The 12,179-nt window shown below is 37.5% G+C and overlaps 1 protein-coding gene across 4 annotated transcripts in view; it reads right to left on the bottom strand.

The window, feature by feature from the left end:
* Positions 1 to 12,179, bottom strand: part of adam12a (ADAM metallopeptidase domain 12a) — a 251,967-nt gene that overhangs the window by 236,665 nt on the left and 3,123 nt on the right. For 2 of the 4 annotated variants that reach the window (XM_073918908.1, XM_073918909.1), the window contains exon 1: positions 11,918 to 11,962. The exons of the other annotated variants lie outside the window; for them this stretch is intronic. The gene's annotated coding sequence lies outside the window, so the exon portion shown is untranslated. Of the gene's footprint in view, positions 1 to 11,917; positions 11,963 to 12,179 lie in introns of those variants that run through there. 4 annotated transcript variants of the gene reach the window in all.

The raw sequence follows: 12,179 nt of genomic DNA, 5'->3' as shown, positions 1-12,179 counted from the left end.
ATGGGAGGAAAAGCCCAGTGTGACCGCAGCTTAATTTCGAGAGGAGCACTGCTGCTGGACTCTCATCTACAATCATTAGTTAGCCAATCAGATTACTCCATACTCACAATAAGTAGCCTAGCAAAAATCACTCCCTTATCTTCATTTTCTGAAGAAACCCTCATCCACCCCTTCTCCCCCTTTTCTCCTTTACCAAGGGGAGCTCTCGAGAACCACCTGATCACGTACACCTCTTTCATGCTTCCACCAGGCGGGAGCCCTAGGCTCAATTATCTCTGAGCTCAGGGTTCTCTCCTGGGACAGCATGCCAAACCTGCTATTAGCATTAAGCAATATCCAAGTCTGAACTCTTGAAACAATATTTAATAGCTATTTTATAGGGGAATTACCAACCTATGTCACACGAGTTCAACCATGCTTAACAGTTACAATAGCAAACTTGTCAAGTTGTGCAGTAGGATGCCTGATTCAATAAAATTTTACTGTACATCACACTGCTTTTAATCCCAACCGCAGATGTATTTGGCTAACAGCCATCATAAGAGCTGAATGGAGTGAGGACCTAATTTAAAATGCTGGACTCTGCAGTTCTCATTGTATATCAGGTAAGTTCACGCTATGCTGAATCATACACATCACTCATTTTTGATTGCAGCAATGATTTCAGCAAAGACAGTTAAACATGGTGAATTGAACTGCGGACTTTCCCAGAAATGGGTTGCGGCTGGAAGGGTATTTGCTGCGTAAAAACTTGCTGGATAAGTTGGCGGTTCATTCCGCTGTGGCGACCCCGGATTAATAAAGAGACTAAGCCGACAAGAAAATGAATGAATGAATAAACAGCGGACACTGAATGCTTAGAATGAAATGTAACCATGTAAGTTCACATACCCTGCCGTACAGGTGCAGTTCGCTGTCAGAATGCAGATGTTTTGCTTGTTGATGATTACCCAGGCCTTGTATAGCTCCGTCTTCTTTCCTTGTCTTTGGCAAGGCAGAACCTCGGTTTTTAGCACTACAAAGTTTGGAATCTGGTAATCATGGGACATTATTATTTAATGCACATGATCTAAAGGCATTCAACTTCTCTCTTGTAAAATCACTTGTTTCAGTGAGATAGTTGTATATTTGGGGCTGGATGCTTGGCCATTTCATCTTATCCAATATCCATTGGGAGGGTGCTATTGCAAATTGACCTGTCAGACGAACGCCGCTCACATTAATGTTAATATTGCCAAATAACTGTGCTTATCACTGGGTGACGAGCTGTTATAATATGCTGAAAGCATTATGTAAATAATATATATAATATGTCATCAATATAACTTATCTCTAATACAACAACAAACTCTGTACTAGGGGTGTCACGATTTCGATTTTTTATCGAAATCAATCAAAATTTCTGCTCAATTTCGATTATCGAATCAAAAAATAGAATCGTTGATTCTGCCACGCCCCCATGTCACGACAGCTTGGCTTGGCAAGCGGGAAAAAAAAACAGGCTTGTTGAACTGCAGATACAGGAGACCCGTCGACAGAACTTGAACCCTCTCCTCTTTCAATGAAGTCGCCGGTGTGTAAGCATTTTGGATTTCCAGTGAGTTATGTTGACAACGTTCGTGTTGTCAACAAAAAAACACAGTTTGCAAGCTCTGCTATGTACGTATTACGTACGGTTCGTCCGATAGACAACACCGGCATCGCGATCCTCCGCCCGCCCCCGTTGCAAATCCGCTCGCGAAAAGTACACACTTAGGCCCTGTTTACACTGTGTTTGTTTTTAAATGGCATTTTAGAACGACAACGATTTGACATCCACAGTGACGTGTAGCATTTCTGAGCAGCCCTCCTTCCTCTCTACCTCTGAAAACGTACACACAGACACAGACGCACACACAGCCATGGGCTCGAGACAGCGGGTTCAGGCAGTCAGAGGACTGCTTCAATCTTTCACTCACTTGTACTTAGTCATTTTAGCGAACACCTCAGATACTGTTGGCTGGTTCCTGTTGGTTGTGCGTCTTTTTTACCGACGCCATTATAACGACACAGATCACTGCCTATTCACGAGTCCCGCAGAAAAAGTGATTGACAGGTGGTAATTATGTGTGTATCTTGCCTTTATCCATTTACTGTATGATTTGTTTATGGGTAAAACAAAGACCATGCAGGTCAGGTAGTTTAAACGGTAGGCTACAAATAATTAATTGGTCATTAATTAATTAATTATTCATAATCGAAAACCGAATCGAATCATGCCTTTAGAATCGAAAATGTAATCGAATTGAGGATTTGGAGGATCGTGACACCCATAATGTTCACATACCCTGCCGTACAGATGCAGTTCGCTGTCAGAATGCAGATGTTTTGCTTGTTGATGATTACCCAGGCCTTGTATAGCTCCGTCTTCTTTCCTTGTCTTTGGCAAGGCAGAACCTCGGTTTTTAGCACTACAAAGTTTGGAATCTGGTAATCATGGGACATTATTATTTAATGCACATGATCAAAAGGCCTTCAACTTCTCTTGCTTGGCCATTTCATCTTATCCAATATCCATTGGGAGGGTGCTATTGCAAATTGACCTGTCAGACGAATGCCGCTCACATTAATGTTAATTTTGCCAAATAACTGTGCTTATCACTGGGTGGCAAGCTGTTAAAATCCGCTGAAAGCATTATGTAAATAATATATATAATATGTAATCAATATAACTTATCTCTAATACACCAACACTAGTGCTCCAGTATTTTTTCTGCATCCTCACTGCGTGCGCATCCTGAATGTTTTCAAACCGGTAATTCGTCTATAGTTCATATTTGGACATAGTTATCAGTCAATGAAAATCTGGATTTCCTGTCGACCGTAATAAAGCAAAATAACAGATGCTCCTGAATGGCATCCCTGTGACCCTCATGCATTTAACAACTGATCAAACCCATAAAGCCAACAATCTCAGCAGACGCCGGCTCATAAAACCAGACTATTAAAGACTTGCAGTCACGTTCAGCCTCCAGCGGCTGAAATGCAGGACCGCATGCTGGACAGTGAAAACAGAGGAGTCCTTATGAGACACCTGCTCTGATTAATGCACTCGTTACCCTTTAACCACAGCAGGCAGGTAACCAGTTCCTGTCACAGACGCACAGCAATTCACACCAGGGGGGATTGTGGGAAGATGAGTTGCTTCCCCCAGTTCTTTCCCAAAAGCAGTGCATGACAATCTTAAAGAAACAGATCATCCAAAGAGTTTCTTTCATGCTGTGAAACACAAGAGCTTTCTGGAAGCATGCCAGAGATTTGCTCGTCTATGCAGTGAATGCATGTCAAGAAGAATTGTTGCGAAATTTATCCTTTACAATAATATTGTAATTGTCATTTTATTGTTGTGCATTCAGACAGTACAAAATTCCCTGCTCCTCATTTCCATATCAAACAAACACTTTATCTGCAATTGTATACATTTTTGTGACAACACAAAAAACATACTTAAACAAAAGATTGACTGCAGTTAAAATGAACACTAGGGGGCAGTATGACACCAACTTTTGATCCTTTTCACACTTATAATATTAACAGAGAAAACTCATCGACAAATAAAGATATTTTTTCAACACAGGCTCATTAGGAAAATGTTCCCAGGGATCCATTTCCGAGAACTGAGAATTTCGTGCCCCTGAGGATCCGAATGGCTGCACTTTTTGGGTAAAACAAATGCTATGGGGCGTTACTGCTCATCGCTTACCTACGTATGGATGGGCTTGCTTGGTAGCTCACTGTGAATGGTGTTAGACTAGCACCAGCAGACAAAGGTTCAAATCTGGTGAAGGTTGGTTCCATAAACCAGTTAAAATGAAACTCAAAAGAAAAAGGAGTAGTCTGGTACTGTGTTTTCTCTCTAGTTTGATTTTGAAAACACTATCGGTTGGGTTTAGGGAAGGGTGAGTATATATCAAGCTGATATTTTATGCACAACGACAAGCAAAGTGGATTCTGTCACAGACACGCACAAGACGTTAATATTCGCAGAAATGAACACAGCAGCCTCTGGTGGATTTATGAGAAGTGTCATGTATAGGAAAATGTGCCCCAATAAAGTATTATTGGGTATTTTAAAGTAAAGTGAGATTGTAAAAAACAAAGTACAAAGCAGCCTCTGGTGGATTTCACAGAAATGGCACTTAACATTCCCTAGTAAAGTATTTGGGATTATCAAAAATATACATGGCACCCTCTAGTAAATTTGTGAATACAAGACCTGCATGAAAATGTATATTTCTTGGTTCTCAAAAATGTAGTCCTGGGCACATATCTCCAGTAAACCTGGCTTAAATATTTCCTCCTGAAGTAGTCGGTGCTATCAAATTTATATTTGTTTCTATTGAATTTCGGAGGGCATTTACAATCGTTTATTTTGAACAAATCTTTTATGAATGTCTAAGTGTGAACTCTTGAAACAATATTTAATAGCTATCTTATAGGGAAATCGTTTATTTTCGTTTATTTTAATCGTTTATTTTGATCGTTTATTTTGAACAAATCTTTTATGAATGACTATGAGTCCTATCAGGGAGTGCTTTGTTCAATCACACATTGTGCAGGTGGGGTAGAAGATTAAAGTCTTCTATCATTTCTGCGAACAGAAATATGTGCCTTGGGGTACATAAGGACAGTTTTTTTTTTGTTTAAAACAAATGCTACGGGCATTACCGCTCACCACCGTATGGATGGGGTTGCTCTTTAGTTTACTGTGAATGGCGATAGACTGACACCAGCAGACCAGGAATCAAGTGCGGCAAAAGACATTTCATAAACCAGTTAAATCGAACAGTTATTATCTCATCTCATCTCATTTTCGTCTGCTTTTCCAAGGCCGGTCTTAGGCGAGAACCCCAGACTTCCCTCTCCCCAGACACTTCGTCCAGCTCCTCCGGGGGGATCCTGAGACATTCCCTGGCCAGCAGAGAAACCCTACAGCTTGTTCTGGGTCTTCCCCGAGTCCTCCTCCCGGTGGGACATGCTGGGAACACCTCCCTAGGTAGGCGTCCAGGAGGCATCTAAAACAGATGCCTGAGCAACCACAGCTGACTTCTCTCAATGTGGAGGAGCAGCGGCTCTACTCCGAGCTCCTCCCAGGTATCAGAGCTCCTCACCCATCTATAAGGGTGTGCCTGCCACCCTGAGAGGGAAACTCACTTCGGCCGCTTGTATCCGAGATCTTGTCTTTTCGGTCATGACCCAAAACTCATGACCATAGGTATTATTAATTATTATAATTTTTTTTAACTATTACTATTATTCTTTTATTACTGGTTATTTTTATTGCATTATAAAAAATAGTGCTGTTTTTAATAATTAAATTAAATTAAATTAAATTAAATTAAATTAAATTAAATTAAATTAAATTAAATTAAATTAAATTAAATTAAATTAAATTTTATTTAATTTTATTTAATTTTATTTTATTTTATTTAAATACGTAAAGTATGTTTTGAATAATCATTAAAAATAATTAGCACATCAAATACTTTCCTAATACATATATAATACAAATTGCTGAGGGACATTTGGGAAATTATTGGGATATATGCTACAGTAAGTTATTAATACAAATTTATTAATACTTTAATTAGCATAACTGTCCTAATGTTTTTAGAATTAGCCATTATAACATATTTATTTATATATTTATTTATTTAATTTATTTATGTATTTTTGTATTTTTTTATTTAGTTCTAGTTTTTATTTATTCATCGATAATTATTATTCATTATTTATTTATTACTGTAATTGAATTTAAATAAACACTATATACAAAAGTATACAAAAATACTTAAATAAAAACTTAACAAAAAGAATTTTTAATCAAAAAAAAAATCCAACAATACATAAAAATGAAAGATACCATGTTTATGAGATTATAATAATTCTTTAATTATTTGTTGCTTTATTTTGGCTGTATTTGAATATTTTCAGTAACTCTAGTGACTCCAATGCTGCTAGGAGTGATAATAATACGATGCTCTTCATCTCCACCTGTTTTGTAAAAGTGTTGTGATTTAATGAGGGTCTCTGTGGCTGCGTCTCATTTATCAAATGTGCCAGCTCTGCACGCAGCGGGTTTGTTTCATTAGCGCTGGCATCATATAATCACTGTGACTGAGTCCACCAAACCCGTTTCATATCAGTTACCACGTCTGTGATGGATGAGCTTTTAACTATTAATGATCGTCTACATGCAATTAGCTCAGCAGAACACACAATAACATAATCATCATCGCACAAGCACACAAATGCATTTAGCATCAGGAGGCACAGAGACACTGACTGTTTTCTGTGTTAATTAAGAGCACTTTATCGAGGATGATGTGTTTAGAGATGCCAAGAGTGAGTGAATGAGAAAGGGAGGGAGAGAGAGAGAGAGAGAGAGAGAGAGAATTTTTTTGAATTTTCAACACGCCTTTAATAAACATTTTAAAGACGTTATACAATCAAATGTTACACATAAAAATTAGAAACAGCCTAATGAACCATAAACTCTAAATTTTCATCACAAATTTGACATAAAACTCCTTTGTAACACCAAATTTTTTCAAAACACATAAGATCACCCATTGTTTTGTAATACTGGAAATCAATTAAAATTCTGGATTTCACCAAGTTAAAAAAAAATGTTTTTAAACAGCCACTTGAGTTTTGCTCAACTTGTATTTTTCTAGTGTCATAAATTGCCATTTTTGCTTGACCCAAAAGAAAATTTAATAACTGACAAAAAAAACGTTGTTTACGTGTATACTTATAACCACAAATAAACGTTTCCATAGAAAATGTCTCGCCAAAACAAACAAACAAGTTAGATAAGACCTGAAAAAAGGAACTAAGCCTGTTACATAACATAAAAGCATGATATAGGGTTTCACGTTGAGAACAAAATGGACATTCATCACTATTACCTGGATTTATAATTGAAACAAACGCATTCACAGCTATGGCACCATGCAAGATTCTCCATTGCAAATCCCCCACTTTTTTTGGTAAGGGGGGTTTATACAGAGCTCTCCACTCTGGTTTAGCATTCTCCTTTAAATGGAGAACAGAGCGCCATGGAGTATCAACCTTATCATTCAGTGACTTCCTATTTAGCAATTTCACACAACTATTATAAACATTTTTTCCAAACTCAGAATTGGTTCCCATTAAAAACAACACATTATTTTGCAAAAAAACACCTTCACACTCCTTAAAATCAGTTGATAAATATAAATCAGGAAAAGGATCATTGCAATTTGGAATGATTAGACCATCAGCATAATTTTCCAACATGTTAGCTTCTTCAGGGGTAAAAAAGGATTTCCACTTTTCAAGTAACTTTGCTACTATTCGTTTGGACCTTAAACCCAAACGATTCGCAACAGGTTCAACATTCCTAAAAGCAGGGCCAGCCAGTTTAAACAAGTGTCCAACAGTTACAACTCCCGCATTCAGAAGAATCTCGTTAACAGAAGGGAGAATCCCCTCATTCGATAAGTCCATTCGAGATCCAAAAATCAAAGGTTCTTGGAGCAACCAAAATAAAGATGATGCATTGCCATGCCTCTGTACTTTAAATAGAGACCAAACTTTAAACATGTTTCGATAAAAAATGGGCAATTTAGACCAGTCCATCTTTTGTGGGTCAGTCCAAAATAAAGATTTCTCAAGGTCCAAATTTCTAAACCCTCGCAAAATAGCACATGCAGCAATTTTCCAACTAGAGTCCACCGGACCAGTCAGAAGTCTTTGAATGAACTGAATCCTGAAAGCTGCAACTCTGCTCTGGATATGCATTAAATGATGTCCTCCTTCTTCTTTCGGTAAGTACAAAATAGCTTTTTGTACCCAATGCATCTTGTCCCAAAAAAAGTCTATCAAAAGTGACTGCAATTTTATTAATAAGTCACTTGGAGGGTCCACACAAATTAATCGATGCCACAGAGCAGAAGCGATTAGATTGTTTATGATCAACACTCGTCCTTTATAGGAAATTTTAGAAAGTAAAAATTTCCATCTTTCAAGTCGACCTCTGACTTTTTCAATAATGTCTTCAAAATTTTTCTGCATGATCAGCTCATCTCCCAAAAACACTCCCAAATACTTAAAACCTTGCTTAGTCCAAGTTAGTCCTTCTGGGAGTTTTGGCTCTGCGTTGTGCCAATTTCCAACTAATAAGGCTTCGCTTTTTGACCAATTGATTTTTGTGGCAGATATCTTTTTAAAATCATTCATTAATTCCAGTAACAAGGTAACATCAATCTGCCCATTAATTAAAACAACAATATCATCAGCATATGCAGACACTTTAAAACAATTTGTACAACTTGGTAGAGATAACCCACTTAATTTCGCTCTTATTTTAATTAGCAGAGGCTCTATAGCTAAAGTATACAACATACCCGATAAGGCACATCCTTGTCTAATGCCCCTAAAAACTTTAAAAGGGGCACATAAATTCCCGTTAAATTTCAAGACACTTTCCACATCGTTATATAAAGCTTTTAACATAGATACAAACTCATTGTTAAAACCAAAGGCTGTTAAAGTGTTCCACAAATATTTGTGCTCAACTCGATCGAAAGCTTTTTCTTGATCAAGAGAAAGAAGGCCAAAATTCAAATTAAAAATTTTTCCAATATCTAAAATGTCTCTGATAAAAGAGATATTATCAAATATTCGCCTTCCTGGAACACAATATGACTGGTCCGGATGAATGATATGGCTAAGGACATCACTTAGCCTGTTAGCTAAAACTTTAGAGAGTAATTTATAGTCAGTACATAACAGGCTAACAGGCCTCCAATTTTTAATATCATTAAGATCACCTTTCTTGGGTAATAAAGTAAGCACTGCCCTTCTACAACTTAAAGGTAATTGTCCATATGCCAAACTTTCATTTATAACTTGCAATAAGTCCAAACCGACTTCTTTCCAAAAAGTCTTATAAAATTCGGCTGGTAAGCCGTCAATGCCAGGGACTTTATTACATTCCATACTTTGAAGTGCTTTTTGTAATTCTTCTAGTGTGACAGCCTTCTTTAACTCAACATTAAAATCTTGAGGAACTTGGGGTAAATTGTTAAAAAAATCACTTGTATCTGATTCATCAGAAATGATCTCACTCTTATAAAGGTCTTGATAAAAATTAACTGCCCTTTTTCTTATTTCAGAAGATTCTGACAGCAAAATTCCGGTCTCAGAGAGCAGGTTATATATACATCTTTTTTGCCCATTCTTTCTTTCTAGATTAAAGAAAAATTTGGATGGTGCATCCATCGACTCGATATTCTGAAATCTTGACCTGACAAGAGCTCCTTGAGCAGTCAGGTCAAGTAAATTGTTTAGAGAATTCTTTTTTTCTTTAAAATTCCTTATAAAACCCAAGTCTCCTGAAGCATCTGCTTTTTCTTGCATGGCTTTTATTTCATTCTCTAATACTTCAATTGTACTTTTCCTGTCCTTTGTAACATTAATGGTGTATTGCTGGCACAACTGTTTGACTTGTGTTTTTGCAAAATCCCACCACTGTTGTATGGAGCAAAAGGTTGATTTTGTAGACTTAAAATTACTCCAAAACTCCTTGAAAATATCTTGAAATGTACAGTCACTTAGTAAATTAGTATTTAAATGCCAGTAAGCACTTTTTGGCCTAAAATGGCCCATAGTAACAGAACATTTTACTAAGCTATGATCGGAGAAGCCAACAGGAGAAATAACACATTCTTTAAATAAATTAAGTTGGTGCCTATATCCATAAAATCTGTCTAACCTGGCTAAAGATAATAAATTATCATAAGTGTGTAGCCAAGTATACTGTCTTTGATAAGAATTAAAATTCCTCCATATATCAGTAATATCATTAAAATGTATCAACTGTATAAGTCTTCTTTGTGATGGCATATGGGGTTCTACATGATTTCTATCTAGAGAACTCTCAGTGCAATTAAAATCCCCTCCTAAAATTAAAACATCTTCAGTATTGCAATTTGCCAAAACATTACTTAAAGTTTCTAAAAAACACATTCTTTCTATGGCTCTGGTGGGAACATATACAGAAATAAAAACAAAAACAGAATTCTCAAATTGAGCTCTTATTTTTAATAATCTACCATTTATAATTTCTTCCACTTGATAAGAGCACGGAATAAAATTCTTAGAAAATAAAACAGCAACACCACCACTAACAGAGCTTAAATGACTTAGTATAGGTAGTCCATTATATTCTCTGGCCCAATCACAAGCATTCAGGGCATCACTGTGGGTTTCTTGAACAAATAAGACATCAATTTTTTTCTCCTTAATCATTTCAAAAAGATAAAAACGCTTTTTTCCCTCCCTAGCTCCATTTATATTTAAGGAAGCGATGTTTAATTCCCCCATAGCTAAGAAAAGCCAAAAGCAAAGCAAGTTCCACAAACAAAATACTGCATAAAGGTGCCGACTAGTTCTCATTACTAGCACTGGACTCCATCTCTTCGTTTATCTTGCCAATAAATTTCCTTAGACGAAATACTTCCTGCTTATTGAAGCATCCTTCGTTTCTATAAATCCTCACTTTGTCAATGAATTGTCTCACGTCAGGAAAATACTGTTCAATACGAATATTTCTCGCATTCTTGGTGTCTTTAAGAAAAGTTTTAATTTCGTGTGCAGTATAGTTCTTGCTAGAATAGCCGCTCAATGGTAAACTGAAACTGACGCTACATTCAGAGAAATCACTTTCGCTTTCCGTGTCTGTTTGACCCGGTTCATCACCAGCACCTCTCTTTGCTCGCTCATTTAAGGGACACTGTTCCCGCCTACGTTTCTGAGGTGTTTTAAATAAATTGTCATCCAACTCTGCTATCGCACCTTCCCGCTGATCAAACAATTCACTCACCACAGCTTCCGCAGCGGTTGAAACGTTCTCAACTTCATTCATTTCATCACCCGTGACAATCATATCTTCTTCGTCCACAGCTCTGTCCACTGATTCCCCTTCTTCAATATTCCCAGGCTCAGTCAAAACAGCAGCTGTCTGACCTGAGCTTGGTCCAGGTGCTTCCTCTTCTACAACCTGCGCCGCAGCGGTCTGATTTTCCTGACGCGCGTCACTCTCATCAGTCGCAACCGGTAAAGTTGCCTCATTTGATTTATTGTCCACCTTATTGGGACATCCGCGAATTAAATGCCCGTAACCGCCACAGTTAAAACACTTAACGTTATTTGTTGTGGCGAAAATAACATAATTAAAGTCCTCATGTCGGAAATTTAGGGACAAGTCAAGTTCATCAAGATGTTCTTGCAAAACCATGTACACGTACCGTCTAAATGACACAACATGTTTTAGGAGCGGCGATTTAGTTCCGATCGGGATCATTTTAATAGGTGAAACTATTTTCCCATAACGCTTAAGTAAGTTTGTCAACACTTCGTTAGGGATAAAAGGTGGCACATTCGACAACGTTACTTTTTTTGAGGGTGTAGACAAAGGAAGCACCGGTGTAAAAATACCGTTAATCACTATTCCATTTTGAACTAACAAATTAGCTAGATCAACAGTTTTCACAAAAACAACAACAGCGCCATTCATTCGGGAAGCTGATAAAATATTATCATGCCCGACTTCTTCCCCCACTGCTAAACCACATTCTTCAATACTAGCAGTTGAGTCTATTTTCACTCCGTGACGTCTTGTCAACTCATTAAAACTTCCACTACCTGGGGCAGCCATACTCTCAACAGGTGAGAGCAGGGACTCCCCGGCTCAAACCAACACTCACTTCTCTAATCCAAAAACATAAAATAATACTTACTAACAATGTAAAGAAACAAAACAAACTATAATTAACGCTAACAAAAAAAGGAAAGCAGCAGGTAAAGATAGAGAAGTATAGACCACTCGTACCTCATACGGCAGCCACACGCTCTCGCCCACACACTCAGTCCACTCAACCAGCGCATGCGCACAGAGAAAGAGAGAGAGAGAGAGAGAGAGAGAGAGAGAGAAAGAGAGAGAGGATTAAACTCCAGCAATTAACTGAAGGAGGACATCACGAAAGCTTAGATTATGCAACAGTTTTGAGAAATAAACATTGTTTTGCCTGATGATTTTTTTCATTACACTATTTATCCCCAAAAATAATCTCTGCTATAACACACTTGGATAT

This window comes from Danio rerio, chromosome 12 (genome assembly GCF_049306965.1).
Source record: "Danio rerio strain Tuebingen ecotype United States chromosome 12, GRCz12tu, whole genome shotgun sequence".
Classification (NCBI taxonomy): Eukaryota; Metazoa; Chordata; class Actinopteri; order Cypriniformes; family Danionidae; genus Danio; species Danio rerio.
The sequence above is the reverse complement of the archived record's forward strand: the minus strand, read 5'-3'. Positions and strand labels throughout refer to the sequence as shown.